Source organism: Coregonus lavaretus (assembly GCF_964263955.1).
Source record: "Coregonus lavaretus genome assembly, chromosome: 3".
Lineage (NCBI taxonomy): Eukaryota > Metazoa > Chordata > Actinopteri > Salmoniformes > Salmonidae > Coregonus > Coregonus lavaretus.
In genome coordinates this window covers 22,249,460-22,262,842 of record NC_139990.1, presented here as the reverse complement: position 1 = coordinate 22,262,842, position 13,383 = coordinate 22,249,460, and the positions used below count along the sequence as shown (strand labels likewise).

General features: G+C 43.1%; 1 pseudogene across 1 annotated transcript; it reads left to right on the top strand.

The window, feature by feature from the left end:
- The first annotated feature begins 7,953 nt into the window (after positions 1–7,953).
- On the top strand, positions 7,954–10,306 carry LOC311115097 (leukotriene B4 receptor 1-like; annotated as a pseudogene). Its single transcript has 2 exons — positions 7,954–8,178; positions 9,931–10,306. The product of its transcript is annotated as a leukotriene B4 receptor 1-like (transcript).
- Positions 10,307–13,383: the final 3,077 nt, after the last annotated feature.

The following is a 13,383-nucleotide window of genomic DNA, read 5'->3' as shown; positions in this document are numbered from 1 at the left end:
GCCGCGTCCTCAGAGCATGCGCAGCTCAGCTGGCTGGTGTGTTTACGGACATATTCAATCTCTCCCTTTCCCAGTCTGCTGTCCCCACATGCTTCAAGATGGCCACCATTGTTCCTGTACCCAAGAAAGCAAAGGTAACTGAACTAAATGACTTTCGCCCCGTAGCACTCACCCCTGTCATCATGAAGAGCTTTGAGAGACTAGTCAAGGATCATATCACCTCTATCTTACCTGTCACCCTAGACCCACTTCAATTTGCTTACCGCCCCAATAGATCCACAGACGATGTAATCGCCATCACACTGCACACTGTCCCTTCTGGACAAGAGGAATACCTATGTAAGAATACTGTTCATTGACTATAGCTCAGCATTTAACACCATAGTACCCTCCAAGCTCATCATTAAGCTCGAGGCCCTGGGTCTGAACCCCGCCTTGTGCAACTGGGTCCTGGACTTCCTGACGGACCACCCCCAGGTGGTGAAGGTAGGAAACAACATCTCCACTTCGCTGATCCTCAACACTGAGGCCCCACAAAGGTGCGTGCTCAGCCCCCTCCTGTACTCCCTGTTCACCCATGACTGCGTGGCCAAGCACGTGTCCAACTCAAATATCAAGTTTGCAGACGACACAACAGTAGTAGGCTTGATTACCAACAATGACGAGACCACCTACAGGGAGGAGGTTAGGGCTCTGGGAGTGTGGTGCCAGGAAAATAACCTCTCAACAAAACAAAGGAGATGATCGTGGACTTCAGGAAACAGCAGAGGGTGCACCCCCCTATCCACACCGACGGGACCGCAGTGGAGAAGGTGGAAAGCTTCAAGTTCCTTGGCGTACACAGACAGTGTAGTGAAGAAGGCGCAACAGAACCTAAAGCTGGGACAGAGAGAATGAAAAACAGCTTCTATCTCAAGGCCATCAGACTGTTAAATAGCCATCACTAGACATTAGAGCAGGGGTGTCAAACTCATTTTAGCTCAGGGGCCACATGGAGGAAAATCTATTCCCAAGTGGGCCGGACCGGAAAAATCATGGTATATATAACTTAAAAACAACAACTTCAGATTGTTTTCTTTGTTTTAATACGATCAACATACAACATAAAGCTGGAGCCTGAGGACAGTGTGTCCAAAATAGTACAAGCACAACATCACTATTAATCATAAAACACGTCAAGTTTATTTGAAAATTCTAAAGAAAAAGAACACACAAACACACAATGCCTCAGTGATTAACAGAACTGTTTCACAGATCACAGAACTATATCAGGGTGTCATTTCTCAGGCAGAAATGTAGATAAAAATAATGAAATCCTGTTCCCCAAACAAGTGCAAGAACCACAGAGTCAAGAATAGGTTAAATATACAAATAAAATAAAATCAATTAAAAACAATAGCACATCAACATAAAAACATATAAACATAAAGCTGGAGCCTGAGGACAGTGTCCAAAAGCACAACATCACTATTAATCATAAAACACCTCAAGTTATTTGAAAGTTCTGAGGACAAAGAACACACAAACACACAATGCCTCAGTGATTCACAGAAGTATATCACAGATCACAGAACTATATCAGGGTGTCATTTCTCAGGCAGAAATGTAGATAAAAATAATGAAATCCTGTTCCCCAAACAAGTGCAAGAACCACAGAGTCAAGAATAGGTTAAATATACAAATAAAATAAAATCAAAGAAACGCCTCAGCACAGCACCTCGGCTTAACCATCTTACCTCAGTGTGGTATGGCAGGCCATAGATGTGGTCTTTCTCTCTGAGAAGGCTGTCAAACTGACGGTGATTCAGGCTTCTGGATCGGATGAAATTAACAGTTTGGATGACCACCTTCATGACGTTATCCATCTTTAATGACTTGCAACACAAAGCCTCCTGGTGCAAAATACAGTGAAAAGTCAAAAAATCACGTCCTCCATTTGCAGATTGCACTTTCTCTCTGAACTTTGTCACAACGCCTGCTTTTTTCCCGATCATTGAGGGCGCACCATCTGTAGCCAGGCTGACAGCGCGGGACCAGTCCACTCCGACCCTGTCCAGCGCGCCGACGAGTGCGGTAAAAATATCAGCTGCTGTCGTTGTATCTGTCATCGGCACCAACTCCACGAACTCCTCGGTGACGGTCAATGTGTCATCAACTCCGCGGATGAAAAAATGGCCAGTTGTGCAACATCTGTAATGTCCGTGCTTTCATCAATTGCAACCGAAAACGCAATAAATGACTTTACTTTTTGCTTCAACTGGCTGTCCAAATCCACTGAAAGATCGGAAATCCTGTCTGCAACTGTGTTTCTTGTCAGGCTGATATTTGCAAAAGCCTGCCGCTTTTCAGGGCACACAATCTCCGCTGCCTTCATCATGCATGTTTTTACAAATTCACCCTCACTAAATGGTTTTGAAGCCACTGCGATTTCATTAGCAATGAGGTAACTAGCTTTCACTGCAGCGTCACTGATGTCTCGGCTGTGAGTAAACACAGACTGCTGTTTCTTCAGACCCGCCAACAGTTCATTCACCTTCTCTCATCTCCGCTGTCCTTGAAAGTTGTCATATTTGTCGGCATGAAGACTCACATAGTGGCGACAAAGGTTATATTCTTTCAGCACTGCAACATGCTCTGAACACACCAAACATACAGCTTTCCCATTTTCTATATATAGTTCCAAACAAACAATACTCAATGTTGTACGATTTCTGTAATATGTGTGAGATATTTTTGTGAGATAAATCCATTAATACTTTAATTCTATGGATGTAATATTTGTTGTAAAAAATATGTTTTTCCCATGTATCCCATTCAATGATACTTCGATTTTTGTAACAATAGATTTTTGTTATTTAAATTTGACAGTATTCTGAATAAAATGCAAATATGATGGTAATTCAAATAAAATTGTAATTTACTACAATACATATTTAAAGCAGAATCAATGTTATTCTATCTGGTACCAATTTGAAATCCTAGTTTTTCTTCATATTTATATATCTATTTTTTTTAAATTACATAAATAAACAAAATAAAATGAATTGTCGTGGTTATGCCAGGGTCATCAGGGATTGTCATGATAGACTGACACTAACACTCAACGTTATATTATGACCTATACAATTTAAAAAGATAATGTGCCAAAATCAAGTACATACTGTAGATAGAGTATTTGTCACCAACAAATGGCTAGATTACTGATAGGACCCTCTATCATGGAATAAATATACACAGAGTTGTACAAAACATTACGGAAACCTGCTCTTTCCGTGACATAGACTGACCAGGTGAATCCAGGTGAAAGCTATGATCCTTTATTGATATCACCTGTTAAATCCACTTCAATCAGTGTTGATGAAGGGGGGGACCAGTCAAAGAAGGATTTTCAAGCCTTGAGACAATTGAGACATGGATTGCATATTTGTACCATTCAGAGGGTGAATGGGCAAGACAAAAGATTTAAGTGCCTTTGAACGAGGTATAGTAGTTGGTGGCAGGCGCACCGGTTTGAGTGTGTCAAGTACTGTTTTATTCACGCTCAACAGTTTCCCGTGTGTATCAAGAATGGTCCACCACCCAAAGGACATCCAGCCAACGGCAGGCCAGTGGTAGAAAATGGTAATTGATGAAAGAGAAAAAAGGAGGCTGACACGAATTGTGCAGAGCAACAGACGGGCTACATTTAGTCAACTGACAGTCTAGTACAACACTGGTGCCCAAAGACCCATAGAAGAATGCACAACTCGTCGTACCATGAGACGAATGGCGTATGGCAGCCGATGGCGTTACAGAGTTCCACTTCTTTCAGCAAAAAACAAGAAACTGCAGTAGCAGTGGGCTGAGGAATTAAAACACTGGACACTGGAGAAGTGAAAAGACATTGACTGGTCTGATGAATCCCGGTTCCTGCTGTTTCACGCTGATGGGAGGACTAGGATTTGGAGAAGAGTACATGCATCCATCATGCCGCTTGTCAACATTGCAGGCTGGTGGTGGTGGTGTGATGGTGTGGGGTGTGTTTTCATGGCACACATTGGGCCCCTTGATAAAAGTGGAGCAACATTTGAATGCCACAGGATATCTGAACATCATTGCCAATCAAGTGCATCCCTTCATGGCAGCAGTGTATCCATGTGCAAATTGATTGTTTCAGCAGGATAATGCCCCATGCCACAAGGCTAGGATTGTCCAGGAATGGCTCCAATAACATGACAGTGAATTCATCTTATTGCAGTGGCCTGCCCAGTCACCATAATAATAATAATAATATGCCATTTAGCAGACGCTTTTATCCAAAGCGACTTACAGTCATGCGTGCATACATTTTTTTTTTTTGTGTATGGGTGGTCCCGGGGATCGAACCCACTGCCTTGGCGTTACAAGCGCCGTGCTCTACCAGCTGAGCTACAGAGGACCACGCCTGGCGTCCTCCGACATCCTGTGGCCTTGCCACGGTGCCCGTGTGGATCTATACTGAGTGTACACCAGATCTCAATCCAGTTGAGTTTCTATGGGATGAGTTAGAACAAGCTATTCGGAGTAGAGATCCACTACCAGCCAACTTGACATAACTCTGGGAAGCATTGGGGTCAACATGGGCCAACTTCCATGTGGAACGCTTTCTACACCTTGTAGAGTCCATGCCCCAACGAACTGAGGTGATTGTGACGGAAAAGGGGGTGCAACTCAATTTTAGAAAAGTGTTCCTAATGTTTTGTACACTCAGTATAGATCCACACGGGCACCGTGGCAAGGCCACAGGATGTCGGAGGACGCCAGGTTCAGCATGAGGCACAGGGTAACGTTACCAGGGAGGACCAGTGCACAGCACAGCCCCAGGATGATGCTCGAAATCAGGTGGCCCGAATCCAGGGAGGTGGGGTCCAAGCTGGAGGTGTTGGAGGAGTTGTGGTTCTTCATGGTCGGTGAAAGAATAAGATAAAAGACCTAAGAGCTATCTGGAAGACAATAGACTTTAGATATCTAATTCTTTGTTTCTCTGTTTTTTGCAGGTGCTGGACACCCCAAAATAGATATTGTTAAAACAGTCTGTACACTAGAAAAGTCTGTACACTGCTTGAAATCCTTTCAAGTTTCTTCTCTTCTCTTATCATGCAGTGTTTATAAGAAATTATATGGGTTAACTGCCTCTGATCAACTTCCTTCTAATGAGATGTGTGTGTGTGTGCGTGAGAGAGAGAGAGAGAGAGATTTTTGTGGTTGTGGTTAACCATAAACAGTTAGATACGTCCTATTTTGTCATTCAGGCTACAGCCAACCCGATTCTCATAATTAGATATTTTAAAATGTAGCACACGACACTGAGACCCCCCCTAAGAGGTGCACGTTTTGATTCAAATTATCAAAGCTTGATGATTAGTTGATTATTTGAATCAACTGTGTAGTGCTAGGGCAAAAACCAAAACATGCACCCCTTGGGGTCCTGAGGACCGAATTTGGGAAACACTGATATAGGCAAAACTTCTACTGCAGATTGTGGATGTGTCTAGGGGCCAGCCTCTCAGTTTATTTTTTATATTTTACCCCCATATAAAAATCCAAAATGTTCAGTGATTTTAACAATGTGTAAAAAGTTGATTAGAACTTTCAAAGGTTAAATGGATGAGTAATGGGTTCTTCATTCATTTAATCCATCTGTCCGTGAATGTATGGACATGCTTCAATGCTGCCATCTAGTGGCAAGATAAGGGCGAGAAGGGTAGAAAAAACATGGAATAGACGTTGAATTGACATTTGTGCCCAGTGGGATAATTGCACTTTTATTGTCCTCCCTGCCACAGATTCTAGCATAAATCTACCATGACTGCTATCTTTTGTTATCTTCATTTGGGAAGCTATTGACAATAACTGGTCATTTGTATAAAGCACATTTATTTGCAGATACACATAGAGGGGGAAGCGACTATCAGCTCTCATATATAGCCCACCGGCATTCTCCCTTCATCTCTTCATTAACCTTTCCTTCTTCTATCCCTCTATTTTTCTCTCCTTTATTTCATGATTGAGGTAGTTTCACTGTCCAAATATGATCTGTTGTCAGTTAAAACCTCCTAGATGTCCTAGATATACAGTGGGGAAAAAAAGTATTTAGTCAGCCACCAATTGTGCAAGATCTCCCACTTAAAAAGATGAGAGTGGCCTGTAATTTTCATCATAGGTACACGTCAACTATGACAGACAAAATGAGAAAAAAATCCAGAAAATCACATTGTAGGATTTTTAATGAATTTATTTGCTAATTATGGTGGAAAATAAGTATTTGGTCAATAACAAAAGTTTCTCAATACTTTGTTATATACCCTTTATTGGCAATGACACAGGTCAAACGTTTTCTGTAAGTCTTCACAAGGTTTCCACACACTGTTGCTGGTATTTTTGCCCATTCCTCCATTCAGATCTCCTCTAGAGCAGTGATGTTTTGGGGCTGTCGCTGGTCAACACGGACTTTCAACTCCCTCCAAAGATTTTCTATGGGGTTGAGATCTGGAGACTGGCTAGGCCACTCCAGGACCTTGAAATGCTTCTTACGAAGCCACTCCTTCATTGCCCGGGCGGTGTGTTTGGGATCATTGTCATGCTGAAAGACCCAGCCACGTTTCATCTTCAATGCCCTTGCTGATGGAAGGAGGTTTTCACTCAAAATCTCACGATACATGGCCCCATTCATTCTTTCCTTTACACGGATCAGTCGTCCTGGTCCCTTTGCAGAAAAACAGCCCCAAAGCATGATGTTTCCACCCCCATGCTTCACAGTAGGTATGGTGTTCTTTGGATGCAACTCAGCATTCTTTGTCCTCCAAACACAATGAGTTGAGTTTTTACCAAAAAGTTATATTTTGGTTTCATCTGACCATATGACATTCTCCTAATCCTCTTCTGGATCATCCAAATGCACTCTAGCAAACTTCAGACGGGCCTGGACATGTACTGGCTTAAGCAGGGGGACACGTCTGGCACTGCAGGATTTGAGTCCCTGGTGGCGTAGTGTGTTACTGATGGTAGGCTTTGTTACTTTGGTCCCAGCTCTCTGCAGGCCATTCACTAGGTCCCCCCGTGTGGTTCTGGGATTTTTGCTCACCTTCCTTGTGATCATTTTGACCCCACAGGGTGAGATCTTGCGTGGAGCCCCAGATCGAGGGAGATTATCAGTGGTCTTGTATGTCTTCCATTTCCTAATAATTGCTCCCACAGTTGATTTCTTCAAACCAAGCTGCTTACCTATTGCAGATTCAGTCTTCCCAGCCTGGTGCAGGTCTACAATTTTGTTTCTGGAGGCCTTTGACAGCTCTTTGGTCTTGGCCATAGTGGAGTTTGGAGTGTGACTGTTTGAGGTTGTGGACAGGTGTCTTTTATACTGATAACAAGTTCAAATAGGTGCCATTAATACAGGTAACGAGTGGAGGACAGAGGGGCCTCTTAAAGAAGAAGTTACAGGTCTGTGAGAGCCAGAAATCTTGCTTGATTGTAGGTGACCAAATACTTATTTTCCACCATAATTTGCAAATAAATTCATTAAAAATCCTACAATGTGATTTTCTGGATTTTTTTATGCTCAATATGTCTGTCATAGTTGACGTGTACCTATGATGAAAATTACAGGCCTCAATCATCTTTTTAAGTGGGAGAACTTGCACAATTGGTGGCTGACTAAATACTTTTTCCCTCATTGTAAGACAGACACCTCAAAACCTTATTACCCCAGCGGCTTAGACTGAAGCATGTACTGTCAATGCAAAGTGGCTCTGTATGGATATATTCCTCCTGTCCGCCTCCATGTGTTGTCTGAAAGTCATTACAAAAACATATTTACGCACATTCCCTCATTGCTGTATTAACAGTATCTATGTTGGGGTGTCTAGACCAGAAACAAAGATTTCTAAAGTCTACTGTCTTCCAGATATCTCTTAGATCTATTATCTTTCATTGACCATGGAGAACCTCCACTCCTCTAACACCTCGATCTTGGACCCCACCCCCCTGGATTTCGTCATCCTGATTTCGAGCATTGTCCTGGGGCTGTGTGCTGGGCCTCCCTGGTAACATAGCTGTCCTGGTGGTCATCCTGTGCCGCTCGCCCCGACGCCCTACCTTTAGCCTGTGCCTCATGCTGATCCTGGTGTCCTCCAACATCCTATGCCTGGCCACTGTGCCCCTGTGGATCTACACTGAGTCTGCAAAACATTAGGAAAGCCTTACTAATATTGAGTTGCACTCCCTTTTACCCTCAGAACAGCTTCAATTTGTTGGGGCATGCATTCTACAAGGTGTCAAAAGTGTTCCACAGGGATGCTGGACCATGTTGATTCCAATGCTTCCCACAGTTGAGTCAAGTTGGCTGGTAGTGGATCTCTACTTCGAATAGCTCGTTCCATCTTATCCCACAGATGCTCAATTGTATTGAGAACTGGTGACTGGGAAGACCACTGCAGTAAGCTGAATTCACTGTCATATTCGTGGAATCATTCCTGGACAATCCTAGCCTTGTGGCATGCGGCATTATCCTGCTGAAATAATCTATTCGCAGATGGAAACACTGCTGCCATGAAGGGTTGCACCTGTTAGTCAATGATGTTCAGATATCCTGTGGCATTCAAACGTTGCTCCACTTTTATCAATGTGTGCCATGAAAACATACCCCACACCATCACACCACCACCAGCCTGTACTCACGTGGTTTTCTCCATACCCTAGTCCTCCCATCAGCGTGAAACAGCAGGAACCGGAATTCATCAGACCAGACAATGTTTTTCCACTTCTCCAGTGTCCAGTGTTTTCGTTCCTTAGCTCACTGCAACCACAGTTTCTTGTTTTTTGCTGACATAAGTGGAACTCTGTAAGGTTGTCGGCTGCCATACCCCATTCGTCTCAAGGTACGACGAGTTGTGCATTCTTTTATGGGTCTTTGGGCACCAATGTTGTACTGGACTAACTGTAGTCCGTCTGTTGCTCTGCACTCCTTTGTCCCCTTTATCAATTACCCGTTTTCGACCACTGGCCTGCCATTGGCTGGATGTCCTTTGGGTGGTGGATCATTGTTGATACACACTGGATACTGTTGAGCGTGAAAAACCCAGCAGTGTTGCAGTTTTTGTCACACTCAAACTGGTGCGCCTGGCACCTAGTACCATACCCTGTTCAAAGACATTTAATTATTTTGTCTTGCCCATTCACCCTCTGAATGGCACAAATACGCAATCCATGTCTCAATTGTCTCAAGGCTTAAAAATCCTTCTTTAACCTGTCTCCTCCCCTTTATCTACACTGCTTTAAGTGGATTTAAGAAGTAGCTTTCACCTGGATTCAACTGGTCAGTCTATGTCATGGAAAGAGCAGGTGTCCTTAATGTTTTGTATACTCAGTGTATAGCTTGAAACTATCTTCTTAGTGTTGTGTGCTACATTTTAACATTTCTATTTGTGAGAATCAGGTTGGCTGTAGCCTGAATGACAAAATCGGAAGTATCTCTCTCTCTCTTTCTCTCTCTCTCTCTCTCTCTCAGACTCTGTTTTCTAGTGTACAGACTGTTTTAACGGTATCTATTTTGGGGTGTCCAGCACCTGCAAAAAAACAAGATTAGAAGTCTACTGTTTTCCAGATAGCTCTTAGATATCTTACTATTTCACCGACCATAGAGAACCTCAACTCCAACACCTCTATCTTATTCAACTCCTCCAACACCTTGTCTTATTCTTTCACTGACCATGGAGAACCTCAACTCCTCCAACACCTCGGGCCACCTGATTTCGTGCATCGTCTTGGGGCTGTGCTGTGTGCTGGGCCTTCCTGGTAACATAGCTGTCCTGGTGGTCATTGTGCGCTGCTAGCCCCGATGCCCCAACATTACCCTGTGCCTCATGCTGGTGAACCTGGTGTCCTTAACATCCTGTACCTGACGATGGTGCCCATGTGGGTCTATTCTCTCCTGCATGGCTGGACTCTGGGCCGTGCCGCCTGCAAGCTAGCCACCTTCCTGCTCTACCTCAGCCTGTACGCTAACGTGCTAACGGTCACTCTACTCGGCATCCAGCGCTACCTCCAGGTGCTCTACCCGCAGATGTGGAACCGGCTGGGGTGCAAGGAGGAGGCGACGCTGCTCCTGGCCCTGTGGGGGCTCGCCTGCGCTCTGACTGCCCCCACCATTGCCACTCGCGACATGCGCGATGGTGAGCGCAAGTGCCAGTAACACACGGGCTCCGATGCTGAAAGAGTAGCGGTCCACATCTTAGACACCCTTCTGGGGTTTGTGGTCCCGTTCTCTGTGCTGGTCACATCCTACTGCTGAGGGTGCTGTTCAGCCAGCCAGGTCACCTGTGACACAAGTCAGTACTCAACGTCCATCCATGTCTGAGGAAGTCAGGAGATGACGTGGAAACAGGCCACTAGGGGCAACATTGAGCGCTGTTACCTTAAAGTAGGTTTCAGTTTTGCTAGGCCGTTGTGGACGGGGATGGCAGATAGGTGTAAGCATCTGCCTCTGAGGATCTGATCACGTATCTGCCTCTGATTCTAAAGGTTGCAAGTTCGAATCTAGCGATAGAATGTTGTTTTTGATATTTTTGTTTTAAGCCTAACCCAAAACCCTTACCTTAACCATTCAGAGGTATTGCCTAACCTTAACAAATTAGGATTCTCCCAAAAAATAACTTACATTTCTTGGTGTTTTTGGCTTGGTTTTTAGAGCAGGCAAATAGGAGTCTCACAATATTTGGGTTGCTGATGTTGTGGCAGAATTTGGGGTGAGCTGTTGTAACTTCTCAAGCTATATGTTCTGTGTTGAACTGTGATGTTATGCCTTGCATAGACTCCTGTTATGTCGGCACCCTAACACAAGGCCATTGTGTTCTGAAACTGTTGCATTTAGAAAATAACTGTTGTGTAACAATATGATTGTGTTATCACCTCCCACTATATAAGGGACATGTAACCATTTAGTCTTCAAATTCTTCCCTGTGAAATCAGAGACAGATCTCCCTCGCAGCTGCTTGATTAAAGATGTTTCTATTATACAATTACATATTCTCTGCCTTAGTCTTTGGATCGAGTTTTCAACAACATTTGGTGCCGTGACCCGGATGAGAGCGACCTGACTTTTTGATCTGTTTCGCTCGGCTTGGACCCAGACATCCCTCTAGCAACAAAAACATCTATGTGAAGGACTGTCTGTTTGGTGAAAGATCTCTTGTCCACCTCATCCACAAAATGTTGGGGTTCAATTTGGCAGAACTATTTGAATCTGACCGGTTAACATTGATCATTGGGAGCACAGTGGTGTCTCCAATAGTAGGGATTGGAGTACCTATAATCACGTGAAATATACTGTTGGACCAGTATATTAGCAGGAATTGGATAGCCTGCAAGTAGGAATTGGAATTGTCTCACCCAATGTTCAAGAATGGCCTTTTTCTCTTTATTCAGATTACAACCTCTCACTTTCAGTTATTTTAAAAGGAAATCATCTCCCGAATATTACTATTTCTAAAACAAGCCATAGAAAGTTGGTTGCAATTTCAATTTAATCCTCCAACGTTTCGGGTAGCCTTCCACAAGCTTCCCACAATAAATTGGGTGAATTTTGGCCCATTCCTCCTGACAGAGCTGGTGTAACTGAGTCAGGTTAAAAGGCCTCCTTGCTCGCACACACTTTTTCAGTTCTGCCCACACATTTCCTATAGGATTGAGGTCAGGGCTTTGTGATGGCCACTCTAATACATTGACTTTGTTGTCCTTAAGCCATTTTGCCACAACTTCGGAAGTATTCTTGGAGTCATTGTCCATTTGGAAGACCTATTTGCGACCAAGCTTTAACTTCCTGACTGATGTCTTGAGATGTTGCTTCAATATATCCACATAATTTTCCTTCCTCATGATGCCATCTATTTTGTGAAGTGCACCAGTCCCTCCTGCAGCAAAGCACCCCCACAGCATGATGCTGCTACCGTGCTTCACGGTTGGGATGGTGATCTTCGGCTTGCAAGCGGCACCATTTTTTCCTCCAAACATAACGATGGTCATTATGGCCAAACAGTTCTATTTTTGTTTCATCAGACCAGAGGACATTTCTCCAAAAAGTATGATATTTGTCCCCTTGTGCAGTTACAAACCGTAGTCTGGCTTTTTTATGGCAGTATTGGAGCAGTGGCTTCTTCCTTGCTGAGCGGACTTTCAGGTTATGTCGATATAGGACTCGTTTTACTGTGGATATAGATACGTTTGTACCTGTTTCCTCCAGCATCTTCACAGGGTCTTTTGTTGTTGTTCTGGGATTGATTTGCACTTTTCGCACCAAAGTACGTTAATCTCTAGGAGACAAAATCCATCTCCTTCCTGAGAGGTATGATGGCTGCGTGGTCCCATGGTGTTTACACTTGCGTACTATTGTTTTTACAGATGAATGTGGTACCTTCAGGTGTTTGGAAATTGCTCCCAAGGATGAACCAGACTTGTGGAGGTCTACAAATTTTTTTCTGAGGTCTTGGCTGATTTCTTTTGATTTTCCCATGATGTCAAGCAAAGAGGCACTGAGTTTGAAGGTAGGCCTTGAAATACATCCACAGGTACACCTCCAATTGACTCAAATGATGTCAATTAGCCTATCAGAAGCTTCTTAAGCCATGACATCATTTTCTGGAATTTTCCAAGCTGTTTAAAGGCACAGTCAACTTAGTGTATGTAAACTTCTGACCCACTGGAATTGTGATACAGTGAATTATAAGTGAAATAATCTTTCTGTAAACAATTGTTGGAAAATTTACTTGTGTCATGCACAAAGTAGATGTTCTAACCGACTTGCCAAAACTATAGTTTGTTAACAAGAAATTTGTGGAGTGGTTGAAAAATTAGTTTTAATAACTCCAACCTAAGTGTATGTAAACTTCTGACTACAACTTTGTATATATATATATATATATATATATATATATATATATATATATATATATATATATATATATATATATATATATACATTGAGGGGAAAAAAAGTATTTGATCCCCTGCTGATTTTGTACGTTTGCCCACTGACAAAGAAATGATAAGTCTATATTTTTAATGGTAGGTTTATTTGAACAGTGAGAAATCCAGAAGAACGCATGTCAAAAATGTTATAAATTGATTTGCATTGTAATGAGGGAAATAAGTATTTGACCCCCTCTCAATCAAAAGATTTCTGGCTCCCAGGTGTCTTTTATACAGGTAACGAGCTGAGATTAGGAGCACACTCTTAAAGGGAGTGCTCCTAATCTCTGCTTGTTACCTGTATAAAAGACACCTGTCCACAGAAGCAATCAATCAATCAGATTCCAAACTATCCACCATGGCCAAGACCAAAGAGCTCTCCAAGGAAGTCACGGACAAGATTGT